Source organism: Danio rerio, chromosome 18 (assembly GCF_049306965.1).
Source record: "Danio rerio strain Tuebingen ecotype United States chromosome 18, GRCz12tu, whole genome shotgun sequence".
In the NCBI taxonomy this organism is placed as follows: domain Eukaryota; kingdom Metazoa; phylum Chordata; class Actinopteri; order Cypriniformes; family Danionidae; genus Danio; species Danio rerio.
In genome coordinates, this window is record NC_133193.1 from 25812287 (window position 1) to 25832334 (window position 20048).

At 34.8% G+C, this 20048-nt stretch overlaps 1 long non-coding RNA gene across 1 annotated transcript in view; it reads right to left on the bottom strand.

Annotated features, from left to right (window-relative positions):
• Positions 1–722: 722 nt before the first annotated feature.
• Positions 723–20048, bottom strand: part of si:ch211-147m20.3 — an 88893-nt gene continuing 69567 nt past the window's right edge. Inside the window, exons 4-5 of the long non-coding RNA NR_120393.1 lie at positions 10758–10872; positions 723–1417 (exon numbers count right to left, since the gene is read on the bottom strand). This is a non-coding gene — a long non-coding RNA (si:ch211-147m20.3). The remainder of the gene's footprint in view (positions 1418–10757; positions 10873–20048) is intronic.

The following is a 20048-nucleotide window of genomic DNA, read 5'->3' on the forward strand; positions in this document are numbered from 1 at the left end:
GGGAAGTGTCACTGCTTTTTATATTGTTGTTGTTGTTGTGTTTTTCCTTTCCCGAACAATGGGCTTCCAGGACAGAGTCCCCTAACGGGCTACCAGATTCCCCGCTTACCGGGTCTCCAACTCCCATCCCGCCTCTGCTATCTTTCTCTCCCCATCTGGCCCAAGCCCACTTCCCCGGCCGGGATCCATTGTGTGATCACAGGCAGCACGCGCAGGGCCGAGGACAGCCCAAACATATTCAGTTCACTCCCTGGAGGACTGCCAATGGACTCACCTAGAGGTGAAGTATTTGGCTTTATGGATTAATTATAAAGACATTTTTTAAGCCAACTAGTTGGTTCAGGATAAAACAATCTTTGTGCTGACTCCTAGGAAATGGGGTGAAAAGGTTTATTAAGGTGCAGCTAAATTTCAGAGGGAAGAAAAACAAAAAAGAAAAGTTTCACTGTTCATTGTAAGAAGCATCGTGATGTGCTGTACAGCATAAAGCACAACTCTAAGGAGTCACTTTCAAAACAAGCTGCTTTTCTGTTGGTCAGTGTGACGAATATGCATGAACGCACAATTCCTGATTGAAATGACAAGATGTCAGCAACAAAATTTCACAGAGCAATGATAAATGTGACGAATAAAATGTGACCGTTTTAGCAGAGTTTAAAGAAAAGTGTGTGTCAGAAGTGTCTGATGTCAATGACCACAAAGAAACATGCAGAGAAACTGTGGGCAAATGCATTCTGTATATTAATAGTGTTTATAAAGTCATAAATGTTCTTTAAAAATGTATCTCGTTTTCCATATAAACTTTTATATATATATAAATCATGACAATTACAAAATAATTACTGTAAATATCCTACAAAAAGTTTGAGATATATTTTTGTTGTTCAAAAATATTTAGAAAGCCCATGTACAGTAGGTCTGGTTTAAAAACAATTTGCACAATTTATGTGATGTTTTAGTTTTTTTTTTTTGACATTATATTTGCTATAATAAATTGTTTTATCAATGATGAATGGTTGTATCAATATTCTTTAAAATAGAACTTTTCAACCCCATTACAATTTTCAAAGTGCAGGGCTTTTGGTTGATATTTTGATGGCTGTATTTTACCCACAAAATTTACCTAGACTCACCTCAGGAAAAAAACATATGAAATCAGGTTGCATCAAAAACATAATGAGAATCTTTACAAAGTCTCCCACAGTACCTTTAAAACATGCACCTCAAATGACCTCTGCAGTAAATCATCATTGACATTTCAACAAGCACACAGACTAGCAGCAATGCACACTCACAGTTTCTCTTTGTTCTTACGGTTGTTGAGCATTCTTCAAGATGCATCATACAGGGAGCCATGCTGTTGCAAAAAGACGTTTCTTCCATATTTGATGTTCAGTGGACCCATACAGCAGCTTCACTGTAAATATAAAAAAATAAAAAATAAATAAATCAGAAGATCCATAAACCATTATGCTTTTTTCACTATCAGTTTAACTCATTAAGTAAAGCAAGTGTTAACTTTAAAAAAAAAAAAGTTTGAAAATATTTGACTAGCAGTCAATTATTTCAAACAATTTTTAAATTCTTGTAAAAAAAAACTTTTTACATTGTTTTGTGGTTACATGTTGGCAGTTGCATAATACTGATGTAATCATAGTCATAACATCACACATTTGCTATAATTAGGTCAACCCCATGTGTCTTCAAGCAGATGGAGAAGTTCAAGATATATGCCTCACATTATCATGATAATCTGGCTCAAGCTTCAAAAATCAACCAACTTCCTTCTTTTTAAGAAAATCATTAGTCCTAAAACTCCTGAAGTGAGTCTCACACATTTCGTTGGTTAAAACAAAAAGTTCAATAGTATTTTGCAGCAAGACACAGTAAAGGTCAGAGCACACTGATCAATTACAGTAATTTATTGCATAATAATAATAATAACAATAATAGTTATTATTATTATTATTATCATTATTATTACTACTACTACTACTATTAATATTACATTTAAAGGGACTAAGCCAAAAAGAAAATGAATAAATGAATTATTACATTATTGATAACAATTTGAAATAACGGTTTATTAGTTACTGAAAATTGATGTACCACAGTAAATGTGTGATGTACCACAAGGATCAGTTTAAGGTTTAATATATATATATATATTTTTTATAATTTACATTAATGTTTAGGGTAAGAAATCAGAGTTGTATAAGTTCATTTTACTTGCGAATGATAAGTAGTATCTTTTGTTCTGGGGATAATTTACCAAAACTTATTAAGTTGATTAAAACGAATATTATTGAATTGAAATTGTGGTTTGACGTAAACAAAATGTCATTAAATACAAGTAAAACAAAGGTTATGCTATTTGGGAAATTAAAAAGTAGTTATAATATAGATTTAAAAACTGAGAAAGAGTATATTAAATTAAGTTGCTTGGTGATGTATTTGATCCTAAAAATAGTTGGAAATCACAAATAAATAATATGATTTCAAAATTAGTAAAATCTGTAGCAATAGTGTAGAAAGCAAGATTTATTCTGTACAATAAATCAATGTATGTATTTTATAACACACTTATGTTGCCATATACAAGTCATTGTTTGGAAATTTGGGGGATACATAAAAATCTGAGTAACAATCCTTATGTACAATGCAGAAAAAAGAACTTAGACTGATAGAAAATGTGGGGTATTCAAATCCTTTATTTTCTTTAAGTTTTTGTATGTCTTTGTGTATGTATTTATTTGGTGTGAAATCATGGAACAGTCTAAAATAGATTCTCAAACAATGTCAGGATATTAATTGATTTAAAAATGTGTATAAATAGATATTAATAAAGGAACATAATGATGAATAGAGGTGTTTGAAAAAGAATTATATGAGAAAGGCATGATAAAATTTCAATTAAAGACTATTTGCATTATTGGGTCTATATTATAAAATGTAAATGTACAAATGGAACCAAACATATAATACAGTATGTCAAAGATGCCAAAATGGTAAAATATAGCTCATGTAAAGCTTATATGTCTCATGTAAAAGAAGAAGTAATGGGGTGGGGAAAATAATAAGCTTGTGCTTTATTCCACTCCATTTCGAGCATGTTAAAATGTTTTTTTTTTTTTTTTTTTTTTTTTGTTAATTAACTTTTAGGTATGATTTTTCTGTTGGAAATAAATGAATCAAATCAAATGTATTTAATAATATTATGTACTCTATGAATAATCTTCAATTAATGTATTAATCATTGTACAATGTTTAACTAATGCATTATTAAAATACAATGTTGTTCTTTCAAACATTAGTTAATGCAATTTGAGTTACAGTACATAAACTAACAAACTAAGGTTATTTGACTAAAATAACATTAACTACACTGCAAAACCCAAAAGAGTAAAAGTAACTCAAACCGTTTGAGGAAAGCGACTGCAGCAAACCATGTAAGTTCAAAAACTAATCCTAATCTGTACTGTGAACTTAATCCATTTGTGTAAATAAAGCAATTTGAGCACAGTAAACCCCAACAAATGAAGAGAACTCAAACCAACTGAGTACTGGAAAACCCAATAAGGTAAGGCAACTCAAATCGTTTGAGGAAACTGATTGCAACAAACCATTTGAGTTAAAAAAAAAAAAAAAAACTATTCGAGTGATGTCAACTTACTCAATTTAGGTTGAAGTTATGTGGTATTTAATTAACTCTTTACCCTTAACACAGAGTTCAAAACTCTTTCCAAATGAGTAGAATTAACATTTAGTCAATTTTGAGTTAACTACACTCATTTCATTTGATATAGTTGACTGTTGGGTTTTTACAGTGTAGCATTAACAAAGATGACAAAAATACTGTAATCAAAGTATTACTAATTGCTCGATTGTGATAGTAAATACATTATTTAACATTAACTAATGGACTAATTTTTATTATTATTATTATTATTATTGATAATGGAAAATAATTATTTCATAATATGGAAAAACAATGTTGTATATAAAGAGTTTTCCAGACTAGTGTTGATTTCAAGGTGGTATAAATTCATCAACAGAGTAAAGTTTTCCTATTCGCACACAAAAGCTGCAAATTAACCTGTTGCATTTCATAACAAGTGTAAATGTTTGCGTGTTTGACCTCTCGCACCCTCTTTTTATGCGTCCCTGGCGTCATCTCTTTGGTGAACTGCCGTGTGTGCATTTGTCACCCCCGCAGGAAGGAGGCCTGGAGTGTGTGCGATGCGGACGCAGCCCCTCTGGCCGAGGGAAGTGTTCCTGTGCGGCGGCCTCTTTGTGGCACGCTAATCGAGCTTTCCTGTCAGCCGGCAGAGTCGTCCCTATGCACACTGCACTACGTGAGACGGGTGGACTCCAGCACTCCTCCGGGAAGTTCTGGGATCAGCAGATAACAATACTGCTCCCACCTCTGACATGCCGCCACTGGCCGACTACATTCTCTCTCTCTTTCTCTCTTCCACTGCAATATCTCTGCTCTGTCTCTCTACCTTTTTGTGACCTTCACAAGCTTTTTCTCTATCTTTCCTTGCTCTTCTTTATTCTCGCTATCTCAATTGTCTTTCTACTGTAGGCCTGTGTCAAAGCAAACGCCCCCTCTAGTAGTCCACGCAGGGGTCATTGTCACCTCACAGTTTAGCCTCTTTGTCATTTTGCCCACACATACTGTTCAGGCATTGATTTTTGGATGCCATGCTCTAGAAGCGTTTAATGAGCTTTGCTTGCTGGCTTTTTAAAACGGAGAGTTTTGTCTAAGGAGTTCTTTGGATCAGCAGATAAACCGTTTTTAAAAAGTCTGATATTATAACACAACTATGCTTTTTGTACTGCAAAGTTGTTTTGAATGACACAAAAGTTCATGGTAACATCCAAAACTTTAAGTTGCACAAAAATGAAGTTAAAAACTTTACAGTTCAAATATTAATATTATTACATTTATAATATTATACTGTATATTCATTCATTTTCCTTCATCTTAGTCCTTTTATTTATCTGGGGTCGTCAGTGCAGAATGAACCGCCAAATTATCCAGCATGTTTTATGCAGCGGATGCCCTTCCAGCTGCAACCCAGCACTGGGAAACACCCATACACTCTCGCATTTACACATTCACTACAGTGAATTTTGTTTATTCAAATTCAACTATATCACATGTCTTTGGACTGTGAGGGAAACCATAGAACAGAGATGAAACCCACGCGGGGAGAACATGCAAACTCCACAGAGATATGGCAACTGACCCAGCTGGGGCTCAAACCAATGACCTTCTTGCTGTGAGTCGATAGTGTTAACCACTGAACTTGCAGGTTTTTTTTTTGTTTTTTTGTTAATAGAGGAGCTCTGCAATGAACAATACATTGTATAACCTTACCTTTAAAAACAAACACATTCAAAAATGAATGTAGGACAATGTTATCTTCTGAGAACTTCCTCACCTCAGAGCTCTACATGCCATATTTACAGATTAATGAAAGTTTAAAGCAATATGTTTTCTACTAGTTTCTGGCTTATAAAAAAGTGAAACTACTGTCCATTCAGATGATTTTCTTTTCCTTTTATTTCATGTTCAAAATAATGAGAATATTTCCATCACAGAAATGTAAGGCTTTGCCATCTCCCTTTTGGTCTCTTCCTACATTCTCTCGTTGACTGCGGAGACTCAATGTGCCTATGTTCATTTTAATTTAGCAATTTGCATTATATTTTACAAAATGTTACTTCAATATTATTATTTAATTTTATTTTAAGTATTGGGTTACTTTACTTGTTACTTAGAAAAGTAAAATTATTACGTAACAAGTTATTTGTAATGTGTTACCCCCAACACTGATTATAATTATAATTTCTAAAATAATTATATAAAATTATAAAATTTACTTAGCATAATAATAAATGACTCTGTATATTTTGAAAAGCTGCTCTGAAATGGCAATTTTCAGATCATCAATTTCACTTTTAATTTTTTTTCTTTTATACACTTGCTTACTATACAATGCTTACAAATTTATCCACCATCAAATAAAAAAAGACAAAAAAAAATATCAGTTAATGTAGTTTAAACATGCAAAGAGAAACAAGAAAAGTAGTTGGTATACTAATACACACACACACACACACACACACACACACACACACACACACACACACACACACACACACACACACACACACACACACAAAGATATCTCGAACAAACTTTCAATGTGGTCACGTCATAGGCCCTTGAAAATTTCCTGCTTGTTATCATATATCATAACTGTAACAAGAGGCAATTCAGTCACATTTTTACATTAAAACAGCATCATAACATAATCAATACATGGACCTTTGTGGACTCTCGGAAGCTATGGAAATTACAAAAATGTAAATCAGGAAATACATTAGGACCATTGTTATTGTTTACATTACTCAAAATGGTCTATAGCAGCAATACTATTAAAGTTACTGTTAATAAATATGAGTTTTTATTGGGTTCAATAACATGTCAATGCATGCCAGGACCCTACTGCTCTTGCCTTTAATTTCTGTAAAATTTCTGACACATTTACTGTAATATTATTTATTATTAGTAGTAGTAGTAGTAGTAGTAGTAGTAGTAGTACAGTAGTACAAGTAGTCTGGGGAATATATGTGTAATTTAATCAGTTTTATTTATTTATTTTTTTAAAGTCAATCAAAGCCAGAGATGGAGAAGACTCTCCATTTTCCCTTTTCTGCTTCGACTCATAAGCCTCTCTCAGCGTGAGGGCTGGATTACAGGGTGTTATGTCCATGACAGCTCTACACACCTTCCACGCACAGTCTTTTAGTCCGACATCTCCATGTCTTCTGTGGAGTGCGAGACCAATGATTAGAAGAGACTACATATGCTCCCCCTGGAGCTCCTTAATCACCTCCACAGCCTGTCCTGTATGGCTCTATTCCAATCTAATCGGATTGCTGTACTGTCCGTGAAAAGTGGCCTCCGAGGACCTTCCCATTCTCATACTCAAAGTCTTTTTTAAAGCATCTCAACGGACGTTCCTTTTTATCTCTTTAAATATTAAGGTTATTTGAGCGTTCAAAGATTTGTCAGGAGGGATTCTTCAAGGACTTCACTCCTCACAGTGAATCATGCAGGCTTTTTATGAGGATGGATATGAACAAAATACAATCATATAAATTGCTCCCACGGACATTTGTCTCCTGTTTAAGTGCCTCTGTCTGTACGATAGCTAAGGAGAGACAAAAATACAACAACATTTTATCTTCAGCCTATTTATGCAGCATACTAAGAGCAGCAATGGCTTAACTCCATTTGGTCCACATAAAAATACCTTTGTTTCCTGCTACAAAAGATGCTGCTGATTGGATGCAGAATACAGCATTCTGAACACATCCGATGAGAATTTTCCAATGAGTGTATATCAGCTCACTGTAAACATCCAAAGATGCTGTAGATGGAGGCCACGATATGAAAAGACTCCCTCGTTTTTTTTCTCCAGCATGTTTTTCATCGTTGTTCAAAGCCGGTCATCTCCCCGTCTCTGAGGATCATTATATTTCTCTCGCTCTCACCACCCACCTTTATAAATGTCAGACAGGAATACATTTTATTTGAACTGATATCGCTCCTTGAAAAGGTACTGCAAAAGTTTTTCCACCGTTGTGTCTGCTTCCACTAATATGATTTGTCGGGCAAATTGTGTCATTAATCTGTTTCTTTTTGACAGCGTGAGTGAGGGGTGTTGGAAATAAGGACCCCGAGAGCAGAAAGGCCCTCTTTCTGTCGTCGGAGAGAGGTTGGTTTGGCAGCACTCTTCCTTTAAGGTAAACATTTATTACTTCAGGGCTGCCCGGCGAGCTGGAGGCAGTCACTTCACAGGGCTGTAAATGTCATCTTCCCTTTGACATGTGGCTGACAAATGAGTCCAAGCTCCAGTGGCCTGGGAGATCTATCAGCCTTCTTCTTCTCCTTGGCTGGAAGCTTAAAGTTATCAGAGCTGCAGAAAGAGCTCCACAGGCCTGAGATCAGCCGCTGACCGGAGGGCGTTGCATTACCTCATGGTGAATGAGTCTCGACGTGTAGATAGGTGATAGAGGTCGGTCATGAGCCTGTGGCATTACAGTTTGAGTACAGAATGTGAAAAATGTTAAAAATAGGTAAATATTTATGAAGGGAAAATTGGTTAAAAATTGGGCCAGTTTATTAGGGATGCTATGGAGCTAATAATATGCTAAAACAATCAGAATTTGAATTGTGTTGATTTAAATGATTGAAAATTGTAATTAAATAAATCAGAATTTTTATATGCTGTTAAAAATTGTTATGCATTTGAATTTCTTCATTTGAATTTCATAACTTGAATATTGAACATCTGAAATGAATTTAAAGCAACTAAATTCTTCAAGGCTGAATTTTTTATAGACGTATTTTCATACTTCAGAATTTTTGTGTTCTGAACTCAGACTACAAATATCCAGTTTGTAAAAATACAGTTTCAAATATCCAAGATGAAGAAATTCAGAACATCAAATTTCATATCCTTAAATTTAAAACTCAGATATTCAGATTGTGAAATTCAGATTTAGCAGAAAGTAGCTCAGGGGTGATTAACAGGGAAGAGTAGACGATAGGATGCATGGCCTAAAAATTTTGAACCAATATCAATAACTAAAAATCATAATAGCCAAGTCTTTCTTTTGGTCGATTTTGATATAAATACAGTTCATATTTTGATATTATATTGTTCATTTAATCTGCAGTTCGTAAATCCTAAAGAATACAAAATCAAATATAAAATATTTATATTAAAAAAGCCTAATTCATCTATTAATTCTCTGGTGCATAAGAATGAGGACAATATATAAACTAAGTCACATGTTTTTTTTCAAATAGACAAAGTTTACTGACATTCTCTGGAAAAGTGTATCCTCAAAATTAGTTAGCATGTTAAGATTCATCAGAACTTTAGTTTAACATAACGTAGCATCTTTGCTTTCTCACAAACAAATCTGTTTCTCTTTTCGTCCAAAACATTTACTAGGTGCTGACAGGCATTTCTTTTTCGTTGTCTCTGGAAAACTTTTTACAGTTCTCAAACAGACACTTCAATGCTCCATGTTTGCCCTAGCTGCTGCCGCAGATGCTTTATATTCTTTTAAAACAGCTTTGGAGAGATGACAACCAAGTGAGATATATGATTTGTTGTTAAAACCTGATGCCAGTTTTTCTCCCTTTTTAAATGCTTGTTGAAGATACAAACACTAGTGGCACTGTCCTGTGCTGACACTGAGAAGAAACTCTTTCAGAACGGCAAAGACTTGATCACAGGTGATGATGCAAAACAGTTTTAAAGCAGCAATCACTTGCACTCGAAAAGTGGATAAATCTCAGTCTCATTTATTTATTTACCAGCAGGCAATCTTCAATATCAATGTTATTTGAATATATTTATTTGTTGGAGCAATGGAAATTATGTCATGTTTCCCCATATTGCCCGATAATTTATCTGTTTAATAAATATGATGCATCCCAATTGTTTTTTTTTTTTTTTTTTTTTTTTTTTGGAGGGGCGAGGGGATGGTTACTGCAAAATAATATTTGCAGAATTCAAATATAAATAGCAAAGGAAGAGCACTGTCTATCTTTGAATACGGACTGGTGAGAAAACTTTGTGTTTTGTCTTTTTTTTAGACCACAAAATTTTCACTTATATTTACCATCAGAATTTTAGACTCAGACTAACCTATAATCTGTTTTTGTTGACAAACTGTATTTTAAAATAGTATTTAATATTATTATATTGCAATATTATTTAATGAACCCTTTAATTTCTGTTTCTTCAGTCATTGTCGTGATACACTTGTAAAGCTGGAAGTATTAACAACTTATAGCGAAATATATATCATTATCATTCAACATGGAAAATAAATATTGAGATTACGTTTTTGCCATACTGCACAGTGCTACTGCCATACCTGATTGCGATCAAGAAATAACTGTGTAAAGAGATTTGAGTGCCCAAAAAAGTGCTATAAAAATGTAAGGAATTATTAATTATTACTAAAAGGGGTAATAAACTGCCTGAGAAAGTAGAACAAAAAATCCTAAAAAGCTAGACATGCTGAGATCCAATTATTAATATTTTTTTGTCAAATAAGAATAAAAATAGTTAAGATACAAATAATTGAATCTATAAGTCTGGAAAAAGTTGTAAAGCTAGAGGGCACTGCAGTGAACCACTGTGTATCTACAAATGGCAAAAACATGGAACCGTGAGGATTCTTCGCAGGAGTGGCCGGCAGACCAAAATGACCTGCATCGACAGTGCAGCGACAACTCATCCAATAGGTCACTTTAGACCCCAAAACAAAATCCAAAGAATTGCATGCCTCACTTGCCTCAGTTAAGACGTGAGTTCATGACTCCACCATAAGAAAAAAAGACTGGAGAAAAAATGGTTTGCATTGCAAAGTTCCGCGACAAAAACTACTATTGAGCAAAAAGAAAAAAAGGTTTGGCGCAGTAATGCAGAAAACATCTTAATGACCCCAAGATTTTGGTAAAATATTGTGTGGACTCTAATGTTAAAATATTAACTTTTTGAAAGGTGTATTTCAGTATGTATGACCAAAAATAACACCACAAAAGAAGATTGTACCAACAGTAAAATATGATGGTAGTAGTGTGATGGTCTGGGGCTGTTTTGCTACTTCAGGACAGACTTGTGTTAAACAAAACCATGAATTCTGATATGTACCAAAATATCCTGAAGAATGTCCGGCCATCTGTTAGTGACCTCAAGCTTGACGCAAACTTGGGTTCTGCAGCTTGACAATGATCCAAAGCACACCAGTGTGTCCACTTCTGAATGACTGAAAAAAAAAAAAAAAACTAAATGAAGAGTTTGGAGTGGTCTAGTCAAAGTCCTGACCTGAATCCAATTTAGATGGCATGATCTTAACAAGATGGTTTATGCTTAAAAAAAAAAAATAAAAAAATTGTGACTGAATGACAATAATTATGATTTTTCATGCATATCATTGCAGCAAACTCATTTCAAGCTATCGGAAATGCTTAAATGCAGTTGTAGCTGCTAAGGGTGGCCCAACCAGTTATTCAATTTAGGAGGTCAACACGTTTTCACACACGGCTATGTAGTTTTGTATTTTGTTTTCCCTTAATAATAGTAAAAACCTTCCATTTAAAACTGCATAACTTACTATTGTTTAAATTAGTTTGATGATCTGAAACATTAGTGTGTGATAAACATGGAACCAAGTAAGAAATCAGTACGGAACACTTCTCCACACCACTGCTGAAACAAATTATTGTTTTTACCACTCCTTTTAATCAGTCGAATGTGTCCATGCTAAACAAAAGTTTAAACCATTTAAAACTGCAATGTATACAAAACTAAAACCCCAAGATTATGTCTTTCAAACCTGCGCCAAATTCAGTGCTGCTCTCATTAAATCAAAAGGGCAATGTACCAAATTATAATAAATATTTACACTTTTCAATTAAACTTTTACAGTGATAATGTAATTTGCAATAGAAAAAATAACAAATCCAACAGTCTCTTAAATTAGAAAAATGCAAATCACAAAACACATCTCACACTTTTGGACCTAAGATTATATTTACTTGATTTGCCGTCGCCTACCTGAAAAGAAAAAGCGAGCCTGTCTTTGTGTCACTTGTCACCATGCAGATCTTCACTTCTGTGATTGAGGTTGGCTGTGTGATGTTAAATGATCTTGAGGCCTGGCTGATGTCTACTGTGCATTTTTAATCTTCTTTTTCTCTTCACGCATTGACGGCTGTCCTATCGCACGCTGTCAACTTATCATTCAGCGATTTCGTTTTGGTTTTGACTTTGTTTATATCAATGTCAGGTTGAGGTGAAATCCTTGACCATCCAATCAGGTGATTGATAGCCCTTGAAAGAATTAGCAGGTGTGTAATTGTCCCGGTCATCACTTCCTTTGTTGTCAACGTTACTGTTTTTGGAAGAGGTCTTTAGACTCGCTCTAGGTTGAGTCTGGGAAATTTGCGGCGGTATAATGGGGTGGCACCGCGCAGCTTGCTGTGGGTTTTGACCCGGACCAGAACACAAGCCGTCAGCTCGAGCGGAGGCACTCCAGCAACTGTCTTTCAGCGCCATTAATCAGACTCACAGAGGACCGCCTTCCCGCCAGATGGGGAAGCTCTCCAAAACCCAAGAAAAATAAGCAGACTAATTAATTCTTATTGGCACAGGGCAATTAGATGGAGGGTTGGCAAGAGAGAAAGAGAGGAGGAAAAAAAAATATGATGTCACCTTTAGTTGGGCACCAAACTTGCAATATATTAGTGTCAGAGCTTGGGTTGGTTAGGGGACGTTTTTCATGGCCTCAACTGTATGGGGATATGATGGGACGTGAGAGAGGAGAAAACACTACAGATAGAGGTTAATGAATGATAAAGAGGCTGTTGCGTTGAGGGATCAAGGCTTTGACATACTGAATACAGCAATTAAAAACACAAGCAACGCTGACATTCTATGCAATGCAGACAGATTTCAAGTCAAAAATAAAAATAAAATGCTGCCTTTTAAATGTGCATTAATATTTCAGACATGTATTATTTTAATTTTAATAATGCAGGGTGTCTACAAATATAGGCAAGTTAAATTTAAGATCTGTTAAGACTTGATTTTTTTTTTTTTTTAATTAAGGTTAAAGGTACAGTATGAAAGTTTGACAGTGGTTGAACTAGGTATTGCATTTAAAAGCGCAAGCACAGGTTGCCAGATTGATGACAAGAGCGAATGATTTAAATTGTGTTCTAAATAAAAGCAACGGTACCCGATTGAATGAAAATGAATATTTTCCATATTAAAATTAGTTTTTGTCCTAATCAACACCTCAAATTGATATTTTAGAAACAGCTTCTATTTTTCACAGGTGAACAACAGCACACAGACAATAATGACCTCAGATACACCTCATGTGCTTTATTCAATGTTAAATGCTAACAATATAAGTTTGAATGCCATTGTACATGACATGCATTGCCATATCCTAAAAGCAGCGGCAGATAGTTCACCTCCGATCTTGTAACTTTAGAACTTTAGAACTAAACACATATGAGTGAGTCAGCATCTACATTTAATACTGTTAAAGAGGTTTAATATGTATTAATCAGATAATAAACCATACCATTTTATGTGTGAGTGCATATTCTGTGCTTCCGAATGGCTGAATTTTCAATTTCTGTAGTGTTTCGTCTGGGAAACAGCCCAACTGCTTATTATTGCGCATCTCGTCATAAAGCGTGTTGTTAGGACACACAGTTACAGTGTAACCTGCTAAACTAATGTTTTAGCTTGATATATTTTTAGTATTTCCTAATTAATAACAACCTCATGTGGAAAGTCTCATGTGGATTCTGCTACTGTCTATGGAAGGTTGCATTTCGGTCACAAACGCATGCATCGAGATCCTTCCTGACTGACTGAATGAATGAAATATGCTGTTTCCATCAAGGCAACCTGGGCTGAGGAAATATAATTAGCTAAACTGGCAATGGGTGGGTAAAATTACCAAAACAAAGAGAGCGTTCTGGCATGGAAGCACATTTTCAAAGCAGAATGTCTGACAAAAATTGTTTCTCAGAGAAACAAGAATGTTCACTTGACATGTATCTTAAATATCTGCAAACATATTATGGTACTGTATTCAGAACTTCCCAGAAATGAAAACTGACAGGTGTCAGAGATCAGACAAATTTTAAATCCATGGTAGCCATTGAGGCATTAATCCGATTGTGGTAGGCAATGACAATTGTAACTTGCCTGAATTTTAAAGTAAATAAATGAATAATAATAAACATGACAAATTTAGAAAGCTGAATGATATAAATTAATAATATATACACAAGGCAATTAAGATTTAGGACATAAAAATGATAAATGGACAAAGTCAAATTATAATTTATCAAATTATAATTCAAACTTTATCAAAAGTTTCATTTATTCAAATGGCTGACTCATTTAGGAACAAAGCAAGTGATTTGATGATACTATATTCTTGGGTTACATATCCTCTATTATGTCTCATATTTTTTGTTGTTGGTAACTCGACTGGAAAACCTGACTTTTTTTTTTTTGCAGTAATGAGAGGTAAAATAGACAAGACAAATCAAACAGTATTTTAGGTTATAATTAAGAATTCATAAGACTAGTAAAATTATACAACATGTATTCTGGTTTTCTTTAACACACTAACATATTTCAAACTCATGCAAATCAATCTATCATTTAAAACCAAAATAAATCATTTGAATGTTACAGGTACAAATTTTAGGGACCACAACTTTTTAATATATTAAGCACCCTTGATTAAATTTCCGACAAAATATTTTAATTATTTAATTTAATTATTTATTTATTATTTTTTAGTGTTTAAAAAATAAATGTGTGAATAACTGTAATGATTTCTTGTTAAAATCTATGATGCATTGTGGCTGTTAATTTAGATTACAATAGCGATTTGGTTGCCTAAAAATACAAGCTTTTAAAAATTATATTATCACTGTGTAAACTACATGTAAAAACTGTTACATCCAGTAAATGCATATAACATGTTTATAGGCACTTGAGTGTACTTGACAGCCAAAAAAAACAATGGTGGAATACATTATTATGTTTGTGTTACACTGTAAAAAAAAAAAATAATAATAAAATCTGTTATTTTATTATTTTTTTCCAACAGCTGGGGTATTGAAAAAAAGTAAAATAACAGCCAGTAAATTACAGAAATGTATTAAATTAAAATTTCTGGTAAATTTCTGTAATTTACCATCTGTTATTTTACAGTAAATGTCTGTAATTGAATGGTCATTATTTTACGATTTTTTCCGGCACCCTAGGGTAAAATATTGGATTTCTTTTACAGTATACTTACAGTAAGCGTGCTTAAGATACTGCTTGGCATTGTCAAATACTGGGCTCATGTGAATAGTACAATATTTCTAATAATTTTTTACAAATACGTGATTAATTCATTGTTTTCTTCTATTTACATCATATGTACGTTGAAAAATATTGGTGTCTTATGGTTGTAAACATATCAAATAGCAATCCTATCATAAGCAGTATTCTTCTGAGCATTCAAAACTAATTAATAATTGCAGACATGTTAGTGAAAAGATCAACAAAGGACTTTATAACAGACATTGGACTACTGTTGTGATGTTTACCTGCTAACACTAAAACATCTAGTACAAACTGAACTAAAATTCCCAATCCATATACATCACTAAAGAAGCCTAACTAAGCCATGAAACAATTCTGATATTAGTTCATTAGACAAAGTTGTGCAAACTATTAATCCAAACACTTTGAAACTTTGTTTATTAGTAGCTAATGTAATTCCATATATTTAGATTAATTACCAAAGCAACTGGGGGAAAACAGAAAGAACTACTGTGTATTTATTCTTATTTTTTTTATTCAGCACTACATTAACAACGTCTTCGTTTAGTGCTCCGGTTAGGTAATGTGAACTGGCTTATATGATGAGGTAGATTTCAATCATTAAGATGTACTATTAGCAAGAACTCCGCTTTATTACAGTAATGTTATGCTCCTATTTGCATTCATCCCCTAGGACTTGCTTTGTGCACTTGGTTTTGTCCTAAACAGAGAAATTTTGCTTTTGGACAGAGTCATTAAAGGAAGAAATTACATTTGCATCCTGTGTAATCAATAAGAAAACTCGAGGGACTGTACAGCTCATTCCTTTCAGCATTGTGGAGATTCATACTAATTAGCAGGATGCAGGCTATAGTCCCCATATTTCCATATTTGTTAGCTTTGCACTTTTTATTTCTATTTATTCGTTCAATTATTTATTTTTGAAATGCATTAGTTAATAGGCACATTATGGTGCTGACAGGGTCGTTTTAGAACCTATTGTGGTTTTAAACACACATACAAGCCTGAAAAGAGCAACTAAACAGCATCTGTACCAAAAAAAATCTGGTACATTTTGAAGTCAAAATGACGATAAAGTGTTCTTTATACTGTGCTGGAAACACAACCTATCCTTCATCCACGGGCAAAGTGGAGTGTGATCTTCACTTCTTTCTGGGAATAGAAGACAAAATTCGGCAGGATAACCGAACCCTCATCAGTCATGAGCCCAGGTCAGCAGACAATAAGAAAAACCCATTTCTCTCAGTGGATGCCTGCCTCCCTTAAACTTCACTGTGTCACAAAGTCATATTTAATTCAAGCTTAAAGCTTTCCTTCATGATGAATCACTGAGGGGCTGAAGGGATGATATCTTTCTTCCTCACCTTTTTTTCTCACCAAGACAAAGACCTTCAAACAGATTAGGTCAGAGCAAAAAAGGTTACTCCCATCATGCAACAGTTTGTGCGAGACCCTGCACCTGAGGATTGTTTTAAAGGGTATTTTAGTTCACTAGGACGGACACTGAACGTTAGCAGCTAGAGGTCACTTTCTGCATATGCCTGCAAATTTAAAAGATGTTGACCAATGTCAGTAAATCTCTGTCCAATGACCTTGTGTTCATGATTGTAAATATTTAGATGCACATCTTTTCTGCATTACAAAAAAGAATTTGCATGTTAGTGGTAGCTCCTTTGACATGCAGTGCACTATATCAGACCCCTAACAATCATGTTCCAATCATTTCTATGGTCACAGGTGTATAAAATCAAATACCTAGGCATGCAGCCTGCTTCTACAAACGTTTATAAAAAAAAATGGGTCCTTTCAAGAGCTCAGTGATCAGGTTGCCATCTGTGCAATAAGTCCGTTTGTAATATGTATTCATTCTACTAAAAATGCCATGGTTAGTCGTATTTTAACAAAGTGGAAGACATTGGAAACAACAGCAGCTGAAGGGTCCACAGTGTGCAAAATTTGGCAACTTTTTGCAAGACTTCTTCAGGGTCCATGAAGCATAGAGAACTTTGTGGAACAGGATTCCATAGCCAAGCAGCTACATCCAAGCCTTACGTCATTGAGTGTAAGGGTTATCATTTTTCAGGGGTGGGCTTGGTCCCTTATGGCCCATTTCTACTGACTGGTACAGTACGGTATAGTATGGTTCACCTTTATCAGGCTTGCATTTTCACTGCCTAAAGGGTGCCAAGGGTACCCTTATGGTAGGCGTGGTGTGCGACAAAGTTTCAGTCGATGTCACTCTCGCTTAAGGAAATATCGCTCAAAATAAAGCTGTACGAGTTGCTCACATAGCATATGAGAAGCACTTCTCACAAAACAGATGCTTTATACATATAAATACTTGTGTATAAATGTTCATTATTAACCTTACCATGGACATGATTTGATTATAACTGCAGATCAATGACAGTGCGAAATAGCCATTACATTACAAAAAAATTCATGTAACATCTGCAATTATATGAAATAAATAAATTAAATATATATGAACACAAACAGCCCCTTACAGTCTCTGATATGTTACCAATTAAATATAAACTACAACTCAAAAACAACATACAATACAGTCCACAGTCAATGCAAATCTCTCATCTGTGTCTCTAACCTTCACCAGCACATGTAAGCTCTGTTATGAAGCAATTCCGTCATTCCGAGTTCATAATAGTCCAAAGGCGATGATAAACATGGCAGTTTGTTTATGGTTTAGGTTGGTGAAAGAATCTTTTGCTCCTTTGTTTTTTCATGCTTCACTCTCGTGTTTGTCCGTTTTTGAAAAGATCTGATGTCAGAAGCACTTTAAAAATAATAAGAAGAAAAAAAAGCACTCAATAATCATGTGCACATTATTATCATCAGTTTAAGAAGTTCGTCATTTCAAATATAGACACGCGGAGAAAGTGAAACTCCCTGGAGAAAGTGAAACTTATACTTTTATAAAAAGGTAATACTTTTACCTTTAGTGGAAACAACCATAAAAGCATACGGTACCAAACCGTACCGTACCATAACTTACCACACAGTGGAAAAGGGCCAAAAGTTCCAGTGAAAGGAGCTCTTAATGCTTTAGCATACCAAACTATTTGAACAGTTTTGGGAAGACCAGTTCCATGTCCAACATGACAACATTCCAGTGCACAAAGCATCTATGAGCAAGTCTGGTGTGGAGAAACTTGACTGGCATGCGGTTATGTTCCTATGTGTGATACATTTCTGAGTCCGTATGTGATGTTAAAGGGGGATACCCTGCCTCTCATGAAAATTGTGACATCATCAGAGATTCCGGATAAATGCGATCTCTTTTGTTCTCACTGTATCTCCCTCATGGCCACTTTGTGGCTGTGACTCTTGTGTTTTCAATTTAATTTGTTACTTTACCACTTTTTGAGATGTAAAATTGCTTTTTATTTATTTATAGGTTGGTAGTAGATTTAGTAATTAGTTAGCATTTTTGTTTGAGCAACCAATCCAGAAGTATCACCTGTTTTTTTTTGTTTTTTTTTTTCTGGGAGAGGCAGGTAAGAACTAAATCCTGAGAACAGGTGAAGTTACTGCAGAGGAACTGTTTATTTGCTTTAGTCTTACTACATATGAACTGTTATTTACTACAAATTATTAAGAGGATAATTTTTGTAAATATTTTTTATGTATTATTTATTTTTGGAATACTGGTACTTAATTTATCTTAAACTTGACATCAGTTGTTGTGACTCATTCATATGTTCGAACTGTATAATTTGTTTTTCTATGTGTTGCTAAACAAGTCTTAAAATGTTCATGGGCCGGAAAACCTGCCTAGAGTCCTGAACTCAACCTGATACAACACCTTTGGTAAGAATTAGAGACTGCTATCCTGGCTTTATCATCCACTTGCCTTATCATCAGTGCCTGACCTGCACTTTTAGAAGAATGTTTTTTTTTTATTTTATTTTTTTTTATTTTAAGTATAGTGGTTAAAGTACATCGAACTAGCAGTTTATGTTACCAAAATGTGTTTAATCGTTGTGCTTTGCTATTGTTCTGACATAAATATTCAAAGTATCTTCAAATAAGTTTAAAGCTACTAATATGATGTAATAATCCATCTCCAGTCCTTGATGACAACACAAAAACATTCTCCAGTCCCAGCTGGGTATGCGAGGGAATCTATTATTCCTCTAATCCCGCTGGAAAAGAGAAAAAGGCTTCCTGCATCATTATTTTGCCTCCAAATGTAACTGACTTTACCACACAACCCTAATTTGCTTGCCGTAATTATAGGTCGTGCTCTCCCTTTGTAATTTATAAAACCTTTTGTTCTTATCAATAATGAATGGGGCTTGGGCGATTCACGCCACTATAATATTTTGATATTATGAAAATGCTAATGCATCAGGGACCCCGTGCCTTATCGGCCAGGTCTGATGCTCTATTAAGCAGCCGGCAGAAGAAGTCGGACGCAAATTGCTTATGTTAATGCCCCTGTTGTACCCAGACAGGATGAGGAGTCTGCAATTAATTTCTTCCAGGCGGCGGATGGACAGGCAAATTTATTTCCCATCCTCAGACCGGTGGCTCCCCCTCCACACCTCCCCTCCCCTCCTCTCGTTTTTCCCTGGAACTCGACGGAGAGCTGGAAAAAGAGAGGGAGCGAAACTGAGAGAAGAGCGGATCCATGACCTAATTGAACGGCGCTGAAACGCAAGAACGAGGCAGCAGCGGGAGAAGAGCAGCGGCATCTTCATTCATTCCGTTGACAGTGTTTTCGCAACTTAAACCTGTTTTATTAATTATGTTTGACATTTCCCTAATTAGTTTCATTTAAATCACATCAGCTCCTAGCAGATGATTGTGCCGTACATCAATTCACCACGGCCTTTGTGAATTAGTGAGAGAGGGAGAGAGCTTAGGCCTTGTATAATTACACAGAATAGGTAAGTGCTAAGGAGTAAAGCCATACATTAGAACAACTGGATTTCTGCACAAATGAGCTACACCTTTTTGGGATGCTGTTATGTGTGTTTTTGTTTTGTGTTTTTCTCTTTTATGCAGAGCAGAATTGTACTTGTGTAGTTACTGATGCACTTCAGTGGC